Below are 27,725 nucleotides of genomic sequence, written 5' to 3' on the forward strand. Positions count from 1 at the left end.
GAGTCCCAACACACCTTGGAAGATAAAGAAATCACCCGGGCGGAATTTGGCTACTCCAGGATATTCCGCAAGCGAAGAATCTCTACTTCTCGCAGGGGAGCGGGACGGAATAGCGCCTGAGCTGTGGTGACCTTCTAATAAGAAGACTGAAGAGAAGTGTCGATTGATATCAAAACCAGGCCTGGGGTTGATGTAGGTGAGACAATTTTGTTAAGAGTGGGACTAGTTCACGTGTTGTATTAATGACAATTTCTTTTCATAACGTTATCAATCAAGTTCGCTTCTTATTTTGTTTCCCTAAATTTAGCATTAAGTAGGGTTTGTTTTTGTATTTCTTTGTAAAGAGAATTTTTGGTTTTATGAACAATAATAAGTATTTTCTTAACCCTGAATCTTTTATTTGAACCTCTCCTAGCAACAACAGCACATGTATATGGAATTTAAATATTTAGTAGAATATTAGTGTGGCTGCCTGGTTCGAGTATCGGCCTATAGAGTCGCGCAACGCAGGTTCGCTAACCGAGGAGCTGTTACTAGGTAACTATTTTTTTTTAATTCCAATTTTACTTATTTATTTTTTTTATTTTTATTTTCCCTTATTATTATTGGGCTTATTATTTGTCATCATATTTCCTCTTCCTTATCTTCCCTTTTCTCCTTACCCACCCCGTCTCCACTGAGCTTGCCGTGCCCAAAGGTATTTGTAGAGGGTGACGTAACAGAGCTGCTTAGGCCTGTTCCAGGAAGAAATAAATCTGCGCACAGTCCGTTCGTATACAAAGAACTTGAAGATTGCTCGCTCGTTTTTCTACGAATAGATAGAGTAAGAAAACCACTGAAACCGGCTTATGAGGGCCCATATACTGTTGTGGCGCATAGTGACAAATACTTCACTATAAACAGAAAGAACGCAAAAGTTAAAATTTCAATTGACAGGCTGAAACCTGCTACTAGTTGGACCTACGTCAGCCAGCAACGACCGAAAGGCTTCGGACTCACTACCTCCAGTCATCGGTCGCGATAGTGCAACAACAACCAGAAGCGGTCGATGAGTACATTTCCCAAGACGCTTTGTAATAAAGTGAGTAATAAAATGTGATACCGTGAGTGCCTCACTGGTGGTGGAGTAGTGAAGGGGCCCCACCCGCAAGAGTCACTTGATAAATAACATAATAAAAAATAATAATATTTACATATGATCTAATATGTAGATGGTTTTAAACATATTTTGTACTGTATAGACTCGAGTGCTGAGTGCTTATCGAGACAGATGTAAATGAAAAAAATAAAAATAGTGATTTGTGGAAAAAAAAGAGATACCATAGAAAAAATATAATAAGTGTTATTTTATGTATTATTATTAAATTAAATATATACTAGAGATTTTTCCCCCACAATATAATCAGATGAGGAAAGATTTAAATGAAGCTGTATACATTAATATATTATATTACTATAAATATTTGTAATTAATTAACTCTTATTTTTAATTAACATTTGACTATTTGTATAGTCAACAGTATAGTGCCAATCTGTTTAATCAAAGGATGAACTTAAACCGACGATGTATAATTTCCTAAAAAAAGCACTTAAATGTAAACAAGTAAAAGTAATAATAACAATAATTTCGTAAATATGTGTTGGTATGGTGAATTTTCTTAAAAACGTTTTATGATTTTTTCAATTGTTTAATAGAACAGCTTCTCATTAAAAACCTATGCATTAATCGTTTAATAACTCCTATTAAATATTTTATTGATAAAAAAATGGCCAGCATAAGGGTCCGTGACGTGTTATAAAATGTAAAAAATATTAATGAAAATTTAATGCAGTAAAATTATACTTAAATGATATCAATTGTTTCAAATGTACAATGGATTCTTTTTCTAATATCTTCTGTAAGGATACATTAAGACACTGTTCACAGGGGAATGTTCTCGGAAAACTTAACAGTAAGAAAAATCTTTTATAAAAATGGTAAAAAAATAGAAACCAATTTAAATAAAATAAGCTATTTGAAAATGTTTCTAAATTGCTGAAATTTTTACGAGCTGTAGTATGATTGAAATGATAGGTACTTGCTTGCTGATTTGTGTACCTTTTTGTCGTTTAATCAACCCTTATACATAACGTTTTAAACTAAGTTTTTGTTAAGGAGATATACGTTTAAGATATAAATTTTTTAAAACAAAATTTAAAAAAAGGAAGAATGACAAGGATAGGCCAGACTTATCCTTGGAGAAAGGCTGACAACTAGATGGTTTACTATTATTGTTATTACCTATTTTTTTTTTTTTTTAAATCAAACTTCAAAATTATCAAAGAATAGAAAAGACTGATACGTACACATATATATGAGTATAAACTGATTACTAAATATAGTCCAAAAAAATAAACTTAATCTTTCACAAATGAGAGTTAACTAACATAAAAATACACAGGGCACTTGCGTACATGTATAGAGTGATTACAAAAATTTATAGTTTAAAATGGCAAGTTTTAAAACAGAATTACAAAGCCACAAGGCATGGGCAAGACATAACGTATATGTGGACTAAAGACAATTAATGTATATATTTTAAAATGTAAGCTTACTTTTAAAGCTAAATCAACTGGTGGCAATATTGTAACGAAGTTGACCTGGCTTGTAACGTTTAGCCTTTCTCAGCGCTTTCTTTGAACCATCACTAATGGACAATAGCGGTGAAGTTATACGAGCTGCATTTATCACATCTTTAACGGAAACACCTTTACGACGTTTCCCACCACCACCACCACCACCCAATTTCACTTTAGCTTTCATAACGTTTGTAACAGCCCGGGCTGCTGCTTTCTCGCCCAAAGATGCGTCACTAGCACTTGTTCTTTGTTAAGCCTTTTCCGCAAGTATACGATCAGCCGTATGTCTTACCTCTAGATCCTTATTTTCAGAATACGCAATATCGTGTTCTCTGCAAGCTTCGTCTAAAGGATTGATTCCTCTATCACCTCGTGATAATCTCTTTTTAAGTTTAGTTCCGGGACCACAATAATTATAACCGGGAATATGTGCTTCAAAAGTTAGTTTGTCAATCACTGAGTTTATAAGTCCTCTCCCGACGGTTTTCTTTATCATTATGATTAGAGTGTTTGCTACGTGAGCGTTTATATATATGTAGAGCTAGTCATGCGTCTAGAGAAACAAAGTGAACGATTACCAATTTATGATCTACTACCTGATGTTGAGAACTTGGCCAGTCGTCATGGTGTCCTCTTGCCGAATAGTATAAGAGCATTGATCTGTGGAACATCTGGTTCGGGTAAAACCAACCTAATCACCTGCTTAATTCTACATCCAAATGGATTGAAATTTGAAAATATTTACGTATGTAGCAGATCGTTACAACAGGAAAAGTATTTATACTTGGAAGAGGTTTGTAAACGGGTGCCGCAAGTGGGGTTTTCCACAGTAAACGATACTAACCAGGTGCCCACGCCTGAAGAGGCTAAAACAAACTCCATTATTATTTTCGATGACATTGCTATGGATCAGCAGGATGTTATTAGACAGTATTTCAGTATGAGTCGGCACAGATCCATTGATTGTTTCTACTTGACACAGAGTTATGCTCGAATACCAAAACATCTTATACGTGATAATGCCAATTTTATTATGCTATTCAAACAGGATGATTTAAATTTGAGACATGTCTATAGCGATCATATAAGTTTGCCGGATATTTCCTTGAAAAATTCAAACAAATATGTCACGCCTGTTGGGATGAACCTCACGGGTTTGTAGCCATTGATAAGACAAGAGATGTAAACAAGGGGAGATTTCGGAAAGGATTAGATACATTTATCTATATATAGAGTGATTGCAACAACCTCTTCATCAGTACCAGTCATGGACCCTAAACTTACTAAACAACTTATTCAAACTTCTCAAATATTGCGTAATAAATTTAAAAGTATGAAACGTGGTTTGCAGTTAACTCAGGAGAAGTTGGAAACCAGTTTTCGACCTATTACTGCGCCGCTTCAGGAATTAGTTAAAAAGAAGAAGAAGAAGAAGGAGTGTTACGCTCTCTCTAAGGCGAGAACGCAATATGTTCGGGCTCGCCAGCTACCAGTGGAGAAGGGGGTGGGTCGAGAAAAAAAAAGCGAAAACAAAAAAAGTTGAGCGCCATGCCGTTTTTACTTATGGCTGTGGGGTATACGACGAAACCCAAAAGAAAACAAAAGAAAATTGATATACCAAGTATGGCTTGTATTAAACAATTACAAGGCTGAACACAAAAAAAAATAATAATAATTAAAGTAATCGGATATTCAACGTTCCCAAAAGTTCACTCACAACAAAAATAAATAAATCAAAGGAAAGGTGTTACTTCTGATCCTCCTTCTCTCTTCGAGCTGACAGCCTGTCCTTCGCCAGCCCCTTTCAGGAATTTCTTGAGGTGTCCCCCGATGGAAGGAATTGAGGAGTAAGGCGATCACCCAATCTTTTCTTGCCAAAGTACTCCGCTCGCTCTTTCCACCTCAACCTTGCTCTCGTCTAGCCCAAAACCAGATTTTCCTCTGTGTGGCCACACACAACTTGTCGCTCCTGTCACCAAAACTCAACTGTCAAAACTTTTTTTTTTGTCCTTATTTTTTTTCTTTTCTATCCAGGTGACCCTTTTTTTTAAAAAAAACACATTCCCATATGATTTAATTGATTTCCCAGGCAGCACCGAACTCAACAAAATAAACACAAATAATTACAATCTTTAGGAATCCCAATACCCCTACAAAAATGAAATCCAAATTTCCTGGGCCTCAGGTAGCCACTATTAAAACAATCACCACAACCACGAACAACTTCTATACCGCCATTTTTCTTACCCTTAAGTGATTTACTAATTTGAAATTAGTAACATTTTCTCCTCTTTCCCGGAAAGAAAAATGGCGGCATAGGGTGATTGCCAAGAACCCAGGGATATTATGTTAGATGGAGGGAAGGGACAACCTATTCAGTCCTCGGCCGGATGTAACTTCAAATCTTTCGCCCCCCAAATCCCAGCGAAAGCTCCTGTTTTTGCGTCCTCGAGTTCATACGCGGCTTGCGAAATCTTTTTCCTTACTCTCCGCTGCACGAATTTTGGTGCCAGTTTGCCCGAATAATAGGTGGTCGCATCCGACTGTGGGTGAGTTTTGCACCATACCAACTGCCCCTCGGCATACTCTACAGGCCTCCTCCTTAAGTTGTAGGTCCGGCATCCTTTCTCATAAGCTCGGTCAAGTCTATCTTGAACCTCTTTGTACAGCATCGGCATTCGTTTTATTGCCTCGAGTCGGGGCTCTTGGTTGGTGATATCCGTTTCGTCTCGCCCTGTGGGCTCTTGTTCGTAGTCGGAAGCTGTTCTAGGTAATTCCCTGCCGTAATTTAAGTACGCTGGGGTGTAACCTGTTGCTTCGTGCACTGCCGTCTTTAGAGCGAACTCTAACTTCGGCAACTGGCTATCCCATTGCCTGTGGTTATCCTTCACATAGGAAGACAGCATGGTTTTCACGACTCTGTTGACTCGTTCCGTCGGATTAGCTTGTGGGTGGTACAAGTTAGTGAACCAGATCTTTGTTCCATATTCACCCATTTTATTTTGAAATTCACGTCCTTTAAACTGGACTCCATTGTCGCAGATGATAACTTGTGGCACTCCAAATTTCAAAAATACTTGATTTTCAATCAGTTCAGCAACCTTCTTCGCTGTAGCGGCCCTTAAGGGCAAAAGTATTGAATACTTTGTGAAATAATCACATACAGCCAGTAGCATTCTATTTTGTTTAGTAGATAAGGGAAGAGGTCCCATTAGGTCTGCCGTAATTATCCGCCAAGGCGTTCCGGCGACTCTCTGCTCTCCCATTAAACCAGCTGGTCCTTGCTGACTGGGTTTCAATGAAAGGCATGTAGGGCACCTTGCCACGTACCTTGCAACATCCGCTGCCATCCCAGGCCAGTAATATTTCTCCTTCAATCTTTGTAGAGTTTTGAACGAACCTAGGTGACCTGATGTCGGTCTGTCATGGTACTCGAAAAGAAGGTTCTTCCTTTCTGACTTTGGCACAACTGCCTTCCATGGTCGATCTTCTCCAAGGATTTTCTTCGAATCTACAATTCTTTTGTACAACGTTCTTCCCTTTACCTTCCAAACAGGGTAGGCTTCAGGTTGCCGGTGTACCTTAGCACACAAATCTCTGTACCAATTGTCTAGCTGTTCTTCAGTATATTCAACTGCAGAGATATCCTCCTGGTCCTCTTCCAGCCTAGACAAAGCATCAGCAGCTTGGTGTAATTTGCCTGCCCGATGGTGGATAGTAAAATCGTATTGTTGCAATTTCACCGCCCACCGGGCCAGACGTCCCTGAGGGTCCTTTAGATTATTCAGCCATTTGAGAGCCATGTGATCCGTAACGACGCAAAATTTCATGCCCTCTAAGTAAGGCCTAAACTTTTCTATAGCCCACAGAACCGCCAAACATTCCTGCTCCGTAGTTGAAAACTTTCTCTCGGCTGCAGTCAGCCCTCTACTCGCATATGCGATCGCCTTCTCGCCTTCCAGATAGTCTTGACTGAGTATTGCCCCTAACCCTGAAGCTGAAGCATCAGTCTGTAAGATAAAGGGTCGATTAAAGTCAGGACAGGTGAGAATAGGAGCCGAGATCAACTTATCTTTTATTTCTCCGAACGCCCTCTGCTGATCATCGCCCCAAAAATACTTTCTCCCCTTTTTTAATAAACTTGTCAGAGGCGCCACTATTGTGGAGAAGCTGGGAACAAAACGTCGATACCAGGACGCTAGACCCAAAAACCTCCTTACTTGCCTCACCGTTCTTGGAGCCGGGAAATCCATAATCGAAGATACTTTTTCAGGATCCACTTGTAATCCATTTTTGTTGACGATATAGCCCAAATATTTTAGCTGAGGTCTACAAAAACAGCATTTCTCCCAATTCAGAGAAAGGTTTGCTTCCGCAAGACGTTCGAAAATTTTCTCCAAAATTTCTATATGTTTGTTAAATTCTTTTGTCACTATCACAATATCATCCAGATACACAAAAACATGAGGTTCCAGATCAGCGCCTAAGACATTGTCTATGAGCCTTTGCCATGTAGCTGGCGCATTGTGTAGTCCGAACGGCATCCTAGTAAAATGAAAGAGTCCTCTACCTGGAACTGTGAAGGCGGTTTTTTCGCAGCTGTTCTCCTCTAGTAAAATTTGCCAGTATGCACTCTTTATGTCTATGGTCGACAGATAGTGAACATCTCTAAGACTGTCTAAAATTTGTGTCACGAACGGCAGCGGATATGCATCCCTCTTCGTAACTGCGTTCAACTGGCGATAATCTACGCAAAAACGATGTGTTCCATTTGGCTTCTTGACAAGAACCACTGGGGACGACCAAGGACTCTTGGATGGTACTACTATTTCCTGTGCTAGCATTTCGTCCAATTCTTTATTCAATATAGCCTGTACGTGCGGAGAGACTGGGTAATACCTTTGCTTAATGGGGCGGTGGTCTGTCTCTATTACATGTTTTACTTGGCTTGTACAACCCAACTTACGCGGTCGCCTTTCTTTCCATTTCTCAACAAGTGCCTCTATAATATTCTTCTGATCTTCTTCCAGAGAAGAGTGACTAATGATCGCAGGGGTGGATTCCAGAGCCATTACTGAGTTATCAAAAGACCAGGTCCCCTTTTCAACATTAGGCACCACACTCATCTTCTTCCAAAAGTCAACTCCGAGAATAAGTGGATATTTAAGCCTTGGTACCACCAAAAAACTGATCATTCTTACCTTTTCACACAGTTCTACCGGTAAATCGATAGATCCTGCTACCATCACTTTATAGCCATCTGCCACTGATACTGATCTACTGGACGCATCCCCCAGTTCCATACCTAGTCTTGCGAATTTTCCCCATGTGTGCTGGTCTATTAGAGATCTAGTTGCTCCTGAATCTAGCAAACCTATGACTTCGTTGCCTAGTATTCTTACTTTCAAAAACGGACGCCCATCCTTACTACTCAATTGATTTATTGGTTTCGAGCAACTCATGTGGGACTCTTTCAACGCAGCCAACCTTTCTATCTCTTCTGTACTATCCTGGGTGGTCTTTGGGGTTACTTGCGAGCTGCCCCCTCCTTTACTCGCCCCCTCAAAGAGTTTTCCTGCCTCTGCTGGCACTGACAATTATTTGTCTCTACCTGCTTTCTCCCGCAGCGTTCGCAAAATATTTGTTTCGCCGCCTTACACCATCTAAAAGAATGTCCGTTCTGGTCACAGTTCCAGCACTTACCAAATGTGGAGCGGCGTTCCTTCGGACTCTGAATCTTCTCGCTGGCATTGGAACTACTGGTCGCTTCTGTCCTTCCTACGACTGCCACACTGGCTGTACTGGGCGTCTTCCGGTTCGGTGGAAGGTAAGCTAGGTCGGGTTCTAACAATGTCTTTTTTAGAGGAGGAGGTCTATACATCTGCATCCTCCAGCGATTGTCTTCGATTCTGCGACCTTTCTCAACTAATTCTGCCAGGCTTGAAATTTTTTGCAAGCCTAGACGTTCCAAATAATATGGGTGCAAATTCCGCAACACAATTCGGAGCACCTCATTCTCAGTAGGCTTTTGGGGGAGTCGATGAAAGTAATTTCTCATCACACTGACGTAAAATCCGATTTTTTCGTCTTCTCCTTGGGTACGGGATCTTATTTCTTCCCATAATCGTTCAGTGTAGTCCAACGGTTCAAATTCATTCCTCATTTCTTGAACGATTTCTTCCCAAGAAGAGGTCTCACGTCTAATTGCTTTTAGCCATATGAGCGCCCTGCCTGAAAATAAGTCAAAAGCTGAATTAAAAAGATCAGCATCACTCGCATTACGGGCTGACTTCATCTCTTCTATGGCTTCCAAAAAGGCGTGAACGCTCTGGTCATCTCAAGAAAATTTAATTCCCCAGTCTTTCAAAGGAACTTGTATTTTCTTAATCACGGGCTCACTGCAAGGATCTATTCTTTCAACTTTTCCTGCTGTCCCTGAAGTCATTCGTCGGCCAAATTCTTGCAAACATTCCATTGATTCCTCTAAGTAGCCCAGGCGCACATTCTCTTCTTCCTCATCCTCGGTGGAAAGAAGTGTGAGTCTGGAAAGTAGATCGGCCAGCCTATCCTCCAATTGACGAGCCACCGGGCTTCCTCTGTCTCCGGTGATATATGCCACCTGCACCCGAATAGCTGTCAAAATCTTACCAAAACGGTCCAATTCTATCATGTTGCCGCTAGGTCTAGAAGAAGTTTCTTCGACTTCCTGTTTTACTTTAGGATCCCTCTCTTCGCATAGGGCCCATAACTCAGCACATTTGTCAGCTAATTGCCTCTTCAGTTGCCATGCCTCAGTATTACTATCTTCTGGTCTAACTCTGTTGACCCTGTTAGTGACATGTTGTAGCCCAGTATCTATCTTTCGCAGTTCGTGCTCAGAAGCTGTTTCATCTAACTCGGTAATTAGAGCTTCTAAAGCGTTAATTTTTCCTTTGCAAATGTCCAAGTCTTCAGCTGTAGAAGTCTCATAAACTGGCAACATAGCCTTGCCTTCCCTTTCTAATCTAAGTAGTGGTCTAATTTTCCGGCGCATCTCATCCACAGTCGATTCAGCGGCAAGCCCTCTAATACGAAGCTCGTATGTCAGTTCCTCCTTACTCAATCTATTCGTATCCATTTTATGGGCTATTTAAAAAACCAATTAACCCAAAATTACAGACAATAAAATTCAATAGTCAACCAAAAAAAAACAAAAATTAATTCGTCCACAAATCAATACTTAATCTTTAAAGTTATTAACCAATTAAACGTGTGAAAATATTAATCTCTTTTCTTCTTCGAGCCCCACGTTGGGCGCCAAAACTGTTACGCTCTCTCTAAGGCGAGAACGCAATATGTTCGGGCTCGCCAGCTACCAGTGGAGAAGGGGGTGGGTCGAGAAAAAAAAAGTTGAGCGCCACGCCGTTTTTACTTATGGCTGTGGGGTATACGACGAAACCCAAAAGAAAACAAAAGAAAATTGATATACCAAGTATGGCTTGTATTAAACAATTACAAGGCTGAACACAAAAAAAAATAATAATAATTAAAGTAATCGGATATTCAACGTTCCCAAAAGTTCACTCACAACAAAAATAAATAAATCAAAGGAAAGGTGTTACTTCTGATCCTCCTTCTCTCTTCGAGCTGACAGCCTGTCCTTCGCCAGCCCCTTTCAGGAATTTCTTGAGGTGTCCCCCGATGGAAGGAATTGAGGAGTAAGGCGATCACCCAATCTTTTCTTGCCAAAGTACTCCGCTCGCTCTTTCCACCTCAACCTTGCTCTCGTCTAGCCCAAAACCAGATTTTCCTCTGTGTGGCCACACACAACTTGTCGCTCCTGTCACCAAAACTCAACTGTCAAAACTTTTTTTTTTTGTCCTTATTTTTTTTCTTTTCTATCCAGGTGACCCTTTTTTTTAAAAAAAACACATTCCCATATGATTTAATTGATTTCCCAGGCAGCACCGAACTCAACAAAATAAACACAAATAATTACAATCTTTAGGAATCCCAATACCCCTACAAAAATGAAATCCAAATTTCCTGGGCCTCAGGTAGCCACTATTAAAACAATCACCACAACCACGAACAACTTCTATACCGCCATTTTTCTTACCCTTAAGTGATTTACTAATTTGAAATTAGTAACAGGAGGCTATGGTTAAAGTGAAACCTGTTAAGAAAGAGGAGGAGGAGGAGGAGGAAACGTCTCTAAAACATGATTCACTATTGCTACAAGAGTTGAAAGGAGAGGAAAGTATTGGTCCTCTACTTAAACCATACCTATATAAATCCATCACTTCTGCTTATACGGCGGCGACGGATTTAGATGATAGGTACGGTATTCGCATATTACCAACCGGTGGAATGGTCATTGGAAATGTAAATGTTACCTTAAATGGAAATGATCTTGTGATAAAAAATAAATTGTTTGAGGGGACACCAGGTTTATATCAGTTATTATTCCTTAAAAAACCCACATCATATACGGGAAACGATTTACAAGTTTATAAAAATATTCTAGAATTGAGTAATGCTCATAAACAACAGTTTAGTGAGGAAAAACAGATGAGTGGTAGTAAAGGATGGAAGTATAAAAATATAGTTAGACCTCTTTTCCACCCAGGAGAAGGAGGTGCTGAACATAGGTCGTTGCCACAGGCTTCGACGCCGCCACCACCATCCAAGCCATATCAATTTAGATCGGTGAAGAAAAAGACAGGTATGGGAATGTGGGAAGGTCAAAGTATCTACGAATATTGGGACGATCCAAACGAGTTAGTCGCAAGATTACAGATTCTGTTTGCCTCTAAACTGGCAGGTCATAGCGGACATGAAAATGAAATAGAATCTATTGTAGAGGAGTTGAGAGAAGCTAATATAATCTACTAAAACTATGGAAATGTCTTTAGTTTTGCCTGCACAGGTCACATGTCTACAATAGATAAATTTGGCAGACCGTGGTCGCAGAGTCCATTACACGTTGATTGGAAGGAGGAGGAGGAGTACGTTGACTTTAAACATAAACGACTCACTGGAATTGACGATCCGGTGGACATTTATGACGCAGTTAATAAGAGACACCTTCAAAACTATTATGTAAAACTGGCTGATTTAGAGGAATATATGAGAGTATATGTTACTAAATTAGTGAATGAAAGAGAAGATCTGGTCACAAAATCATACCTGTTGAATGTTTAAGATCAATCTCGACTACAGTCGACAACCACCTTTGTAAATCGTATATTTGAAGTTATGAACAATAGAATAAGTCTATTGCCGCCGCATACACCTGTTACAGCCTTTCTGTTGAAAAAAGTTCTAGAAACGTGATGGCAAACATCAAAGAGGAAATAGTTGATGAGCTTCACAAACCATCACGAGTGCATTATCCTAGACGACAAACTATTTTAAAAGGATTGGATGATCTATGGCAAATGGATCTCATCGAATTCCTGCCTTACGCGCGTGAAAATAAGGGTTTCAAGTATATATTGACAGTGATTGATTGTTTTTCCAAGTTTGCCTGGGTAGAGCCGGTAAAGTCTAAAGGAGGAAAGGATATTGTAAAAGCTTTGGAACATATTCTTAGCAGTAGTGGACGCACTCCAGAGAATATTCAAATAGGTAATGGCAAGGAATTCTACAATGCTCATTTCAAGCAGCTTATGAAATCATATCAAATTAATCACTACAGTACATTTAGCAAAATTAAATGTGCCATTGTTGAACGATTTAATAGAACATTTAAAGGATTAATGTATCGTTTATTCAGCCTCCAAGGAAGTTACAAATATATTGGTCATTTATCTCGTCTAATAGACAAGTATAACAATACAGTTCACCGTACCATAGGAATGAAACCTTCAGAAGTGAATCAGAGTAACGCGCATGAGATATTGATGATGAAGAGAAGGAGGAGGAGGCAAAGAGATGAACCACGTTTTAAGGAAGGAGATTATGTTCGCATTTCCAAAAATAGAACCGTATTCTCCAGAGGTTTTACACCAAATTGGTCAGCTGAAATATTTAAAGTTGTAGCTGTACGCAGGACAATACCTTATACTTATCTTTTAGAAGATATGTCCAAACAACCTATACAAGGAGCATTTTATTCGCAGGAATTACAGAAAACTAAATTCAAAGATGTATATCTTGTGGAGAGCATATTGCGCAGAAAACATGATAAGGTGTACATGAAATGGTGGGGGTTCCCCAAACCATCTTGGATAAATGCAAAGGATTTAGTCAACTAATACTAGATTTTCGCCTTCATATAGGTAAGATTTTAGATCACTATGCTATCCACGAAGCAGTTTCAACGACCCTCTCTCCACCAATTGAATTATCTTTTAGAAGATATGTCCAAACAACCTATACAAGGAGCATTTTATTCGCAGGAATTACAGAAAACTAAATTCAAAAATGTATAGGAGAGGATATTGCGCAGAAAACATGATAAGGTGTACGTGAAATGGTGGGGGTTCCCCAAACCATCTTGGATAAATGCAATGGATTTAGTCAACTAATACTAGATTTTCGCCTTCATTTTCTCGTTACCTTTCGTACAGTTAACATCATCATCATCATGGAACACTTGGAGAGTATACTCTCACACACCTTATACGGCCGGTTCAGACAGGATTTAGACAGCATCAAAGTAAATCTTGGAGATTTCGATAAGGCTGCTTCACTTGTGAAGGTTGAGTCAGCCATTAAAGACCTGGAGGAAATAGCCAAGGAATGTAAACAAAGGAGTACAACTGATGGAGGTCACTACACGAATTGTGTCTGGGCAAATGAAGATTGTGAAGAGGGGCCTGATACATGCATTTGTAGTTACGCAGCTATGTTAGATCATGAAATTTCGCAAGCATTAAACACTGTATGGTTAAATAAATATATATTTTTTTCTCTCTCCTAATTGTCTTCTATTTATATTGATCCTTGTGTGTTTCCTCATTCATTTGTAAACTTTGCAGCATACGGTCAACATGATAAGGTACTTAATTCTTACGTTTTGTTTACCTTACGCATTATCCTACAACAACTCAACGATTAATTATCTACAAATATATGGTTATTTCAATCAAGATGATAGTTCTTTAACAGCAGCTAGCAGCGCTTTAAAACTATTCCAGACTATACACTCTCTACCGGCAGATGGGCAGGAGAATGAAGAAACAATACGTTTTATGAATAGATCTAGATGCGGTGTTGAAGATAAATCGCAAACCGTCAGGTTTACCTTTTAGATCATATGGTATTACGTTTAAAATCACGACCTAGTTATCATTCTTTGCTAAGAGATGGTAATGTAAATGCGGTAATTAATGCGAATAAGGGAAAAACGTATGTTATATATGATAGTTTTTTGTAAATGAAATAAACGAATGTGATGATTTGAAGGGTGATTATGTGGGAGATATATCAAATGTTTTCCCCGGAATACCACGTAACGTTTCCACCGCTTTTAAGGGTATAGATGGTTGTTTATATTTTAAAGCAAACGATCTTTTCTATATATACAATGAATTTCTAGAATCCTCCGTTGGCACTTTAAACAATCCATTATCATTATTCGATATTGAATGTAATGAACGAGATAATATCATAAATGATATACATGGACTTGTCAAGAAATTATGGTATAAGCAGAGTACACAAGTTACCACTGCCACTACCACCACCACCACCACCACCACCACTTCTGTGGACGAAATTTATGACAGCCTAAACATTTAATATATATATGTAGGGATTAAATAATTCCAGTTCAGTTTTGCCACAACATCCACACCATGAGCCACCTAAACTGTAAGAATTTTTTTTTTTTACGAGTATTTTTTCGGTTTTATTATATTAATTGTACTTCTCTTTTAGTATCTAGATGCCCAATTATTTATACACACATTGTCAGGACTGGTTCGTTGACAGACCATATTAGGGAATGTTCAAAGATGAACCCAGAGATTAAGCAATGTCAAGGATGTAAAGTATTTTGGGCACGATCGCAAATACTTTCATTTCATAAATCCAAATGTGTAAAGTATTTATTGTTGAAGAAAATTATAAAAAACAGATGTAAAAGATTAAGAATATAATTTTTTTTTCAATATCTTTTTTTTTATTTCCTTGTCCTTGACGGGGTTAGGTAAGAAAAAAAAAAAAACCAAATGAATTTCTAATTCTCTTTATTATCCTCTGGATTATATTCTAGCGTTCAAGGCTTATAAATTCTACTTAAATAATTAAACTGATCTTGTAAACAATTATACATTGCCAACAGTTGAAAATATTCATTTCTTAATAGAGATATTTTAGGAGGCTCTAAATTCAAAAATGTATCCATCCATGTAGGTTTGGCCGTAAATGTAATCACCTTATGCACACCCTTCTTCTCCAAAGTCACTGTCGAATATTGCAATCTAATTTCCTCCTCCTCTACCTTTTTTTTCTTGAAAAAATCTTCACATATTCCACGCTTGTCGTAGAAAACACGCCAATCCTCCTGGCTAATATAAATCACCTCAGGCTTACGTCCTTTCAACGCAGCAAAAGGAATATCATCTTCAGATAGACCGGAAATGATTCTCTTACTATTACTATTGTTGATGGCAAAACTGGTGCACAATTGAAGTCCATACTCTTTATTAGACATGTTGGTAACTAAAGGTAGATATAATAAAAACTTGAATATATAATCCCCACCACCACCACCACCGATTTCTTATCTAACTACCGCCGCACCACATTTAAGGTAGGTAGTAAAACTGTAGCCATTACTCTTTGCATAATGTTGTGCAATACAGCTGTCCAGTTGGTAAAGGAGTGGGGGTCGCTGAAATCGCTTCGCCAAATAGCATAGCAAGGTGTTTTCTTACCTATATGAATATATAATCCACCGATTTCTTATCTAACTACCGCCGCACCTCACGGTCGTAAGATTCAATCTTTAAGATAAAATAAATATATATCCTATATATACACGCCGGTAAAGGAATTAAGGGTAAACAAAACTATAACCGGTGCAATAATCCTACCAACAGCCACTGTCGCCTACATAACCTTGACATTTAAAAACCTGATCTCAACACCACCAGTGCGAGCATGAGCATGCTATGCACGAGCATGTTCCAGCAGTGCGCACACCTGCCGCGACATGTAACTACCAGGACAACCCCCCTCAAAAGGAATTCACCGGTGCAATAACCCTGAGCCAACAAACACTGTCGCAAAAACCGGATCTCAACACCGGCCCAATATCCCCCACCACAGAAGACCGCAGCCAGCCTTGACAAAAACCCCGGGCACAAAACTGGAATCCCCCACAGAGAACCGCGCCGGCCGCGAAACATAAGATTCACATCTTTCATAACCATACACAAGACTACCACTATGGTCAAGGATGGTAAAGCGTCGGCTTTTGGTGCACAGAGTCGTCGGATCGAATACACTAGATAAAACTAAATTTTTTATTTCTCACTAGCTCATTTGCCCTGTCGGGGTGGGGGTAGAAGGTAACTACCTGCACAATGTTGAGGGAGAGGGGTAAGGATATTGTAAACCAGAGGCGGCTGGTGGGCCTGGCTCATTTGCCCTGTGCCAGGATCCCCACTTATTTATCTACTCTGCGATGGAGGAGTTGTGGTCGGGGGTGGAGGTGGGGGTAGAGGGAGACTACCTGCACAAAGTTGAGGGAGAGGGGTAAGGATATTGTAAACCAGAGGCAAACTTTTTGAAGTTGCTGTAATATGGTGTTTTGATTACAGACGATATTAAATAAAACCGAGGGATCTTCTATTGTCTCACTGACGCTGTCAATAAAATCATTATAACTATAAAATAAATCATTAGATTTAAAATATAAACGACCATTCGTGTGTTGGAAGGCTGTTTTAACATTACGGGGTATGCCTGGAAATAGATGTGAAACATCGCCGATAAAGGTGCTAGTAACCAAACTACCACCGCATTCGTTCACTTTATTCACAAATACTCTGTTATAGATTATGTAAGTACTACCTCTATTTGAATGTAGAATAGCGTTTATGACATCGCCGCTACCCTCGCTTCTTGACAACACTGAATGGATGTTAGATTGAGCGATTAGATGAAGGTGAGGGTAGTTAAATATGTACATTTGATTGTTAGCAATCATAATAATATTTTTGTTTGGTCGTTGATATATGGCCGAGACGCGTGTAAAAATTGTTGGCAGAAATTTTAACCACCTGTTTATGTAAATGGGGTGAGTATAATCTCTTTGTAAACGAAGTGTCTCTTGTAGTGGAATTGCCCACACTTAATGCCTATAAAACAAAAAAAAACGTTTATTAACCACCAAAAATGCATCAATTCTTTTCATATAATGACATACGTCCAGGTATGGTTGTATTGGTGGTGACGGTGGAGACGATGGTCTTGTTGTTGTTGTTGATGGGGGCGGTGGTGGTGAAGGCGGTAAAGGTTTTTCATATAAGAATTTTATAGCATGGATTTTTTCCTGATATAGATCTAGTTCAGCAAATGTAGAAACATTCGGAAACCGATAATAGGGGTACAAAACACTTTTTTCGTCGTTCGAGTGTCCAATTTCGTGAACTAATACCCAGAATAAGGACGAGGCGTCGTTTCCTGTTGTGGGGATCGTTAAATCGAAGTGCCATTTGCTAGCTTGATTAAAATGTATTTCCGTTTTCCTTATCTGAACTAGGATATTCAGCATGAGCTAACACCCCACCTCTGTCGTCAAAAGCAGCATAACAGTAGGTAGTTTTACTTGTAATATATAGATGTTTTCCGCGAACAAAAGCAATAGAGATATTTGGTGAATTAACCGATCGTATAAAATGTAAGTTGGCATGTTTTGACCAAACGGAAAACGCCCGTTCTGCTACTAGAGAATACTGTGGAGGATATATGTACCAAGTTATAGTATTGTGACTCCATTTAGTTGTACTAGAATCCACCATAAAAGGCATAAAATTATCCACGACACCACACCTTCGAGCATTAATTCTAACGTTTGTGGATTTTCCATTCCATCTATTGGTAAATGAAATTTTTCCTGTAATATGATTACAGCATTATGCACTTCATCATCACTAATAGGAGTATTTTCACCTTTAAAGTAACCAAACTTGCGTAAATATTCAATCGTAGAAGAATTATATGCGCTAATTAAATCATTTAAAAAGAGAAAGATGGTAAATAATAAAGCACCCATTTTCATCATTACTCTCTCTCTCTCTGTTAACCGCACAAGAACTCGTTATGTTCTGACCTTGAGGTGATGAGCGGCGTGACACACAAACGGCGCGTGTATGTTGGCTGATTCACACAAACTGACACATTAATTGAGGGTGTTATCAAGTGTATTGGACATTAAAAAATTATTATCGCATAAGGAAAATTTTCTCTCTCTCTCTCTGTTAACCGCACAAGATCTCGTTATGTACTGACCTTGAGGTGATGAGCGGAGTGACACACAAACCACGCGTGTATGTTAGGTGATTCACACAAACTGACACACTAATTGAGGGCGTTATCAACTGTATTGAAAATTAAAAATTATTATTATCGCATAAGGAAAAAACAACACACTTGTTATTTATATAAACAGTTATATGCCAAAAAATATTTAGAAATAGATATCTTACAACTGTCAACCATACATAGAAAATTGACACACTAATTGAGGGTGTTATCAAGTGTATTGGGCATTAAAAATTATTATTATCGCATAAGGAAAAACAACACACTCGTTAATTATATAAACAGTTACATAATACCAAAAATATTTAGAAATAGATATCTTACAACTGACAATCATACATAGAAAAAAAAAAAGAGTGCAGAATAATTAATATAAGTTTAATTTGATGATAACTATTAACAAGCTCGTTTAAAAGGTGCAATGTGTCATCCTGCGACATACTGAAGTCTAACTCTATTGCATTAAGATCTATGACGCCGTATGGGAATAATTATTTAAATAGTTACATAATGTCAAATATACTTAGAAATAAATATCTTACAACTGTCAATCATACATAGAAAAAAAAAAGAGTCATCTTGTGACATACTGAAGGCTAACTCTATTGCAATAAGATCTATGACGCCGTATAGGAATAATTATTTAAATGGTTACAAATGTCAGATATTCGTACTTAGAAATAGATATCTTACAACTGTCAATCATACATAGAAAAAAAAAAAAGAGTGCAGAATAATTATTATACGATTAATTTAATGATAACTATTACCATGGTTAGTTAGAAGGTGCGATGAGTCATCCTGCGACATACTGAAGGCTAACTCTAATGCATTAAGATCTATGACGCCGTAGGAAATGATATCTTTCTCGCGCGCTTTTTTTTTTTTTTTTTTTTTTTTTTTTTTTTTTTTTTTTTTTTTTTTTCCTTAAGTTTGTAATTGGTTGTGTCACCTTCATGCCTCCCATATATATCCCCCTCTCTCGTGCGCTTTATATAAAATCGGTGAATAGTTGTGAGGGTTTATCCAGTAGCTCTTATGTACTATTATGTATGTATCATTTAAGAACCAGGTAATTAAGTTTGACATTTTTTGATTGTTGCTTTTTAACTTATTTTTTTTTTCTCAAAAACAAAAAACATTTTTTCTAGAATGAGCGATGAACTCTTAAAAAAATTGCAACATCCTTCAACAAGCCACAACCGAACTTACAAAAAGGTATCAGAATTAGAGGTTGATAGACTTTTTTAATCTCCTCTTTTGCTAGAGTGGATAAAACCAAATTTGGTCCTGCAATATCTGTCTTGCTACATGATAACAATGGTGCACTGACATCTGCTTTTTGCCAAAACATTATATGAGCTCAATCACTGAGGAAGATATACAAAATTATACAGGTATTTAAAATGTTTTTTTTTATTTATTTTATTTTTTTCTTACCTATGTACTTAAAATAATGTTTCGTTTAAGATGGTGATCTACAAGGGGTAAACAACACAAGCAGGTGTTACATGATAGCATTCAAATCATCAAAACAACAGGAGGAGGAGGAGGAACCAGCGAAGAAGAAGCAGAAGAAGAAGAAGAAGGCGTCAACCAAAGATTAGTTTTATTTTGTAAGTACACACTAGCACTACATACAAAGATTTTTTGCAAAACTTTTGAGCGAACTACAGGAATTTGAAACTAGTGGATCAGGTTGGAAATTACATTCCGTAGATTCCCTTGTCCTCCGATTGACTATATATCGCCCGTTAGGTGGAAGACCGTATATTCCTTTACCAAAGGAAATAGCCAATAAAAAAGCAATTGTCAATATATGCAATACTGACGATTTTTGTTTAAATACGCCATTCTTTCTCGTCAACTGGAGAAACCCCACCGTATAACCATGTATAAAAAGCTTAGCCACTATTACAATTTCGATAATATTTCCTTTCCCACACATTTAAATTTAGGTTTGAGAAAGATAATAATGTATCGGTAAATGTTTATTCTCTAACCGAGAAGGAGAAGCAGGTTTTTCCTCTTAGGGTTAGTTCGAATTTGGCGGCTGTAGAACACTTTGACCTTTTATTTCTAAGCGATACAAATACCTCTCATTATTGCCTGATAAAAAATCTCTTACGGCTTGTATCTTCCCAATATAGTGACCATCATGGTGGTGTTGTATGTGTAAACGATGCTTTAAATCATTCTATCGTGATTGTAGAACAGTGGATGGGAAAACAGCCGAGGAACGATTAGCCGCCCATCAACTTTTCTGTAATCAACACAAAACCTGTCACATTCGCATGCCCACGGAAAATGGACAACTACAGTTTACAAACTACCACCATAAACAACACATACCCATAGTTATCTATGCAGACTTTGAGTGTCTACTTTTACCCGTACACAGCGCACCCGGATGTTCATCCACATCATGGTCCAGACAAATACATAAACACCAGGTTTGCAGTGTGGGGGCTAAGGTGGTCTCTACGCTAGCTAGTTATCAAAAAGACATTTTCCTATATACGGGTGATGCTGCGGTCCAGCAATTTATGGAATATTTACATTCCGTTGTTAAAGATGTGGAAGCCCTATATAAGGTGATCATTCCAATGAACGCACTATCCCACCAATGGAGGATTTTGCTAATGCTACACATTGTGGCATTTGTGAACAGGCGTTCAACGGGTTAGAGAAGAGAGTTCACCATCATGATCACCTTACGGGTGACTTCATCTGCGCGGCGCATATCTGCAACCTCATTGTACAATTGCCGAATTTCATACCAGTCTACATGCATAACCTAAGCAGATATGATACTCATCCGATTATATTGTCTTTAGGAGTTGATCCAGGAGATGTGTGGGTAATACCAAATTCCGAAGAGAAGTACATAAGTTTTTTGAAAAAGTTTTCCGATTGCCCATCCATATGGCTTCGCTTTTTGGATACATACCGGTTTCTACCGGATACTTTAGAACATCTTATAGACGGAATACCCACAAATGGAGAAACAATTTCCCGACAATGACCAGAGACAGTTACTACTTAGAAAGGGCGTTTTTCCATACGCCTATATGTCGGGTATGGAGAAAATGGATGAACGAGCCTTACCAGCTAAACGCTATTTCTTTTACGATATAACCGATGAGCCCATATCCGATAGTGATTACCAGCACGCACAAAAGGTTTGGTCCTCATTCCACATGAACATACTTCGGAAATACACAGAATTGTATCTGACAACGGACATAATTCAAGTTATTGACAAGCGACATATTTGAACAGTTTCGACAGGTTTGTGAGTCTATCTACTACATTGATCCTAGTTGGTATTTTACAACACCTGGCCTAGCATTTGATGCATCACAATATCAAATCACAATAAGAAGGTGTTGGGCAAATTTTCCGATGAGATTGGTGGTGATCCCATTGAAGAGGTGGTTGCATTAAGGCCGAAAATTTATAACCTTAGAATATTTAAACGAGAAATTATAAAGAAGGTGAAAGGTATCAAACGGAGTGCCGTTAATAAGATCACATTTTCTGACTATCTAAATATCTTACACAATAGAGATTGTGTTCTATATTCCTCGTTTAAAACTATACTGTCTAAAAAACATCAACTATCCACCTTTGATTGCAATAAAATGAGCTTATCCTCGCTTGATGATAAACGTTTTATTTTAGGCGGTGGCGTAAACACGCTTCCGTTTGTTCACTATCGGCTAGTCACATAACAACAACAACATGCACACTAGCCAATCTATGTTTATACTTTACATGTGATGAGAGGTATTTCCAACCAATTTCACTGTTAGATATAAGTATGATTGAAATATGTAAGTCTGTAAATAGAAGAAGTGATATTTCCCTATTGGAAATACCCAAAACTATTAAATGTAAATTAATCGATGAATACTCCTATTATTGTATAGATACTTATAAAAAATGTTTAATCGATTTGTATTGTTTTGAAAATATCGATTTCAATGCTGGTAATCGCATGTCTGTGTCAGATTATATTGCTATATCGTATTGTTTTCCAGATAATTCATCTTTATTTTCACAACATTTTAAATCGATTAGAATAACTATTAAAATGTGTTATTATAAAAAACTTAACATTCTTTCCTATAATAATAATGATGATGACGTACTATTGAGCAATACCAATTCCAATTATAATTTTTGTGTTCAATGTTGTAACTTGCTCACACCGCCTCCTACCGGCATTTTCTGGCATTCTTACTGCACCACCATGTGCACAAACAATGGTAATCTTCTTCTATCCAGTATTATTTGTGACAAACTATTTTGGTGCTTTAATTGCATTACAACCCCACTATTTGGTGTGGACCATCTCCCCCACCCATAGACAGCCCACCTACACCACCACAAGTGCGTTCAGTTGTATTACGATTGCTATTTAGACAGGTAACAAAATGGAAGAATGGAAGCTTGTCATGTCACACCCTTTCTATCAACAATTTCAACAGGATTTCTCCAGCTTAACAAATAGTAAGGAGATTGCCCTTGATTTTATGCTAATATTCACTAAACTGCAGTAACTGGAAACATCGCGGACTTTTGTGCAAAAAAGCGATTATAAAGATTTTCACTATTTAAATTGTGTTTGGTCGTCTCCGAAATGTGAGGAGGGCCCTGATACATGCAAATGCTGTATCTCTAGTTTATGTTTTATTACTATTAGCAAATTAGATGAACTTTACCATTGTAATTACATCGAAGTGTTTTTGTCTTAAAAGGTAAATAATTTTAGTTCTACATAAATAGTGTTGTATATATTGGCTTGTAAAGTAGATGAAATTTTTTATTTATTTATTTATTTATTACTTGTTACAACTTAGCAGTTTTACAAGAGAGTTGGGACTTGACAAAATATGGAAAAATATAATATACATTATAAAAAGTAGAAAAATTACACCTATATAATAAAAAGAAACAACCATTAGTGCAGCACAAGTATAAGAAAGATATCTTCTGGACATTTGAAAAATTTAACAAACTCACAAACATTTATACTGACTAACTATTCATTCATAATAAAGGATCTCAGCTTCAATGAACCCAACACGTAATACACAATGTCGTTGATCTTGTCTGTACTGTCAAATACAAACAAACTCACAATATCAAGGTTCATTGAAGGGAAATACTTTAGTATATATTGATCGCGTAGAGGTCCGTATATAGGGCAGTAGAAAAAGAAATGTTCCAAATTTTCTATTTCATTTCTTTTGCACAAACTGCACAACACGCCGCCATCCAAACAATACTTATTGCCTTTATAGAATATCCTGAGTTCAGGTGTCTGTTACGCTAGTGGTAACATCGTCTCTTAAAACATTCATTGAATTACTAGTTTCTAGACTGTTTTGGTTTATAAAAATTGGCACATATATAGATTAATACGTTCTGTATAACATACTAAATTTTGGAAAAAAATTAGCGAGCCGTTTTTATTAAAGTGGTGTTTGAAATAGCTTGCATAATTCTGCACTTGTTGAGTGTATAAGTTGGTTGAGTGGTGGGGCGCACTGTACACCAGGTATTTATTTACTACATAAATATTATAGTATTACAATAAACATGACTGATTTGGAACAGTGTACTGCTACTGAATTTAAACAGTTGTTATTAGAAATAAGAAATAACGTTAATAAGAATAATGATAATATGGTAGAAATTAAATTGGCTGTTACAAAATTAAACGAAAATTTTACGAAACTAGCAAGCGAGTGTCAAACAATTAAAAATGAAAACGTTATAATTACGGAAAAAATCAGAAAACAGGAATTAGAAATAAAACATCTCAGAAATAAGGATAGAGAAAATAATTTAATTATTTATAATTTAGAGGAAGAAGGCAGAGAGTCTTATGAAATTTTGGAAGAAAAAGTAATTAATACGATAGGACTAAAAATGGAAACTGGTATTGACAGTTCTGATGTCGTTCGTGTGGGAAGATTGGGGCAAAAAGGAACAAATCGACCTGTACTTGTTAAGATGGCTACTTTTAAATCGAAAATAAACGTACTGAAAAGTGGCATAAAATTAAAAGGCTCTAATATAAGTGTTACACAAGATTTTTCACCGGAAATAAGAGAGATAAGAAATCGTCTTTTGCCGCACATGATGCATGCACGAGCACTTGGCGAGTTCTCAATTATAAAAGGTAATAAATTGTTAATAAAAGATAAATTGTACACAGTAGAGGAATTAAACTTAAAATTTCAACATGCAGACGAGAAGCATGCGTCAGAAAGTGAATTGGAAGCTTCAGAACGGAGTAGTGTAGCAGAGAAGAGTGCAAAAAAATCAGAAAAAATCAAGGACAAGCAAGAAAAATCTTCATCTAGTCGTGTGCTGAGAGCGAACCGCCAAGATAGAGCAAGAAGGGTGGAGGATACTCCTTCTAAAAAGTAGCAATTATTGACCGGATACTCATCGCAAAACGGCACGGACTGGCAGCTCAACACGGATGATACCCCTAGAAGAAAGGAAATTGGTGATAGTGTCATTGTTAGTGGTGTTCATAATAAAGTTGAAAGTGTCTCTTGTGAAAATAATTTAAGAATTATCTGTTATAATGTAGCAGGTTTAAGAGGTAAAGTCAATGATTCTTTCTTTCTAAATTACATTAAAAGCTCTGAAATATTTATCTTGGTGGAAACATTTGTCGAAGAAAAGGATTTTGAATGGTATAACTGCTTTTTTTGTAATAATTATATTATTAGTTGGAAGCCGGCAATAAGAGAAGCACAATTTGGGAGAGCGAAAGGTGGAATTTTATGTGGCATTAAACGAACAAACGCAGTAACTAAAATTGCTAATTTCATAAACATTTATAATTACAATTTAATTGAGCTGAATTTATTAAGTAAACGTATCTTAGTTGTCCCTATATATATCAGTATAAATTCTTGGATTAACGAATTTAATAATCTATACAATTTACTATTAGAAAAAGTGGAATATAAGTTCATTCTAATTGGTGATTATAATGGTAGGATTGGTTTAGCTCAAAAAATAAGTAAAAATTATTTGAGGCAAAACTCAATAATTGTCAATAATTACAGAAATTCAAAAGATAATGTTGCTAATAAAAATGGTGAAAAACTGTTAGAATTATTTGGGGATTTTAACTTGGCTGTACTAAATGGACGTGTAAAAAATGATATAAATGGTGAATACACATTCATTGGTGCCCCGGGTAATTCGGTGGTAGATTACTGTTGTATTTCAGATGATTTGATAACACTTATTGATGATTTTTTTGTCGATAGCCAAAATTATTCAGATCACATGCCCTTAGTTCTTACTTGCAAATTACAAATTACAAATAGTGACGTAAATACTTTGCCTCTCCTGCCTAAATATAATTGGAGTATACAAGATAAAACTAGATATTGTAATACGCTGGATACACTAGTAACTAATATTGAAATTTGGCCTGATGATCCCGAACAGAAAGTTAATAACCTAATTCAATTAATAAAAGAAGCATCTATTTATCACACCTTTCAATCAGTAGGTAAATTTAATAAAATCTACAAACAAAAATGGTTCACGAAAGATTGTGTTACTGCGCGAAATAAATCATTTAAATGTCTTAAACGTTTTAGGAAGACAAACTTAGAAAGCGATAAACGTAAATACATAGAGGCTAATATAAATTATAAGAACATTTGTAATTTTAGTAAACAAGAATTTTATAACTCTGCAATTGTTATACTACAGAATACAAAAAATACAAAAGATTTTTGGCAAGTTGTGAAGCTTTTTAAAAAATATAATTTTGTGGCTGGAGCGGATATTCCGGTAGTAGATTGGATAGGACACTTCAGATCCTTACTGAACCCTCCGCTATTAGCGAGTCGTGTTCAGTATGCCGAACCTTTTATTCAAAATAACTTTTTGGATGATTGCTTTAAAATTGAAGAATTAGAATCCTTTCTAGGTGAAATGAAAAGTAATAAAGCCCCGGGAACAGATCGTATACCATCAGAATTTTTTAAAAACGCTCCAAAAACTTTTTTGACTCAGCTATTGAGTACTTACAATAACTTTTTTAAAATTGGAATAGTGCCTGGCACATTCAAAGAATCTATTATTTTCCCTATTTTTAAAAAAGGGAATTTAAATGACCCCACGAATTACAGAGGTATATCTTTCTGTAATGTGGTGGGTAAAATTTTTGCTGGCCTTTTGTTGAGAAGATTATCGGCGTGGGCTGAAGAGAATAAGGTGCTAAAAGAATTCCAGGCGGGTTTTCGCAAAAAATATTCTACTACCGATAATATTTTCACTTTAGCCAACATTGTTAAATTAAAACTAAGTACCAAAAAGCAAAAAGTATATGCTTTCTTCATTGATTTTTCTTCAGCCTTTGATAACGTGGATAGGCATGCGTTATTGTATAAATTGTCACAGCTGGGTGTTTCCACCAAGATGCTTAAAGTTATAAAGAGTCTTTTCAAAGACACTGCCGTTTCTGTGTGGTGCAAAGAAGGTTTAACTGATTCTTTTTATTCTGAAATGGGAGTCAAACAAGGCTGCGTTTTATCACCTTTCCTCTTTAGTCTCTTCTTGAATGATTTAGAAGATAGTTTACCTGGTGGCATTCTCATCAATAATACAAAAATTAAAGCTCTCGGTTATGCTGACGATATAGTTATATTAGCGTCGGAAATAACAACTTTACAGTTCATGATAAACATGCTTTATCAGTACTGCGCAACATGGAACTTAAAACTAAACTTGGATAAGTCAAAAATCTTAATTTTTAGAAACGGAGGCAAAATGGCTAGTCGAGAAAAATGGAGATGGGGTAAAGAGATAATTGAAACGGTACCTTCATATAAGTATTTAGGTGTTACAGTTTCCAATAAACTTAGTTTTAAACAACACATTGCTGAAAGGTTAACAAAATCTAAAGCGGGACTGAATTCGGTATGGAATAATCTTATATGTAACAAAGATATACCATTTACATCAAAAGTACAGGTATTTAACAGTGTGAGCAGAGCTATATTATGCTATGGTGCTCAGGTGTGGGGCGGACAGCGACATGATAATGTTGAAAAATTAATGCGTTTCTTCATTAAAAGGCTTTACGGCTTGCCAATGTGTACCCCAAATTATATGTTGTACATAGAAACTAATCTCTCCCCTCTCTTCCTATATACGTTGAAAATACACTTAAAATATATTTCTAAGATATTTAAAGATTATACTGATAACAGATATCCTAAAATTGTGGCAAAAGAAATAATTAGTAAAAATATATTTTGGTTTAAAGACTTAAAAGACTTATTGCAGTTATTTAATATTAATGTTGACTGGGAACCAGCTGATAAGTTATTTAATTCTACAACTGTAATGTTAATTATAGAAAAGGTTTCGCAACAAATGTATAATAAATATCTTACCTTAGCCCATAACACAAACACTTATATAATGTATAAAAGTTTAAGCCACAGTCAACAATCCACAAGTTACACCAGTGCATTGCCTCTACATAAAGCTAAATGGATTTTTAAATTGAGAGGGGAGTTGTTAAATTTGAATTGGAAACCTTATAAAGATAATGATGGCATTTGCTCAAT

At 37.0% G+C, this 27,725-nt stretch overlaps 1 pseudogene; it reads right to left on the reverse strand.

Annotated features, from left to right (window-relative positions):
- Positions 1-14,244: 14,244 nt before the first annotated feature.
- LOC141455128 (matrix metalloproteinase-25-like) lies at positions 14,245-17,591 on the reverse strand (annotated as a pseudogene).
- Between the last annotated feature and the right edge of the window lie 10,134 nt (positions 17,592-27,725).

This window comes from Rhodnius prolixus, unplaced genomic scaffold, assembly GCF_049639745.1.
Source record: "Rhodnius prolixus isolate KJV_2025 unplaced genomic scaffold, Rpr scaffold_27, whole genome shotgun sequence".
NCBI lineage: Eukaryota > Metazoa > Arthropoda > Insecta > Hemiptera > Reduviidae > Rhodnius > Rhodnius prolixus.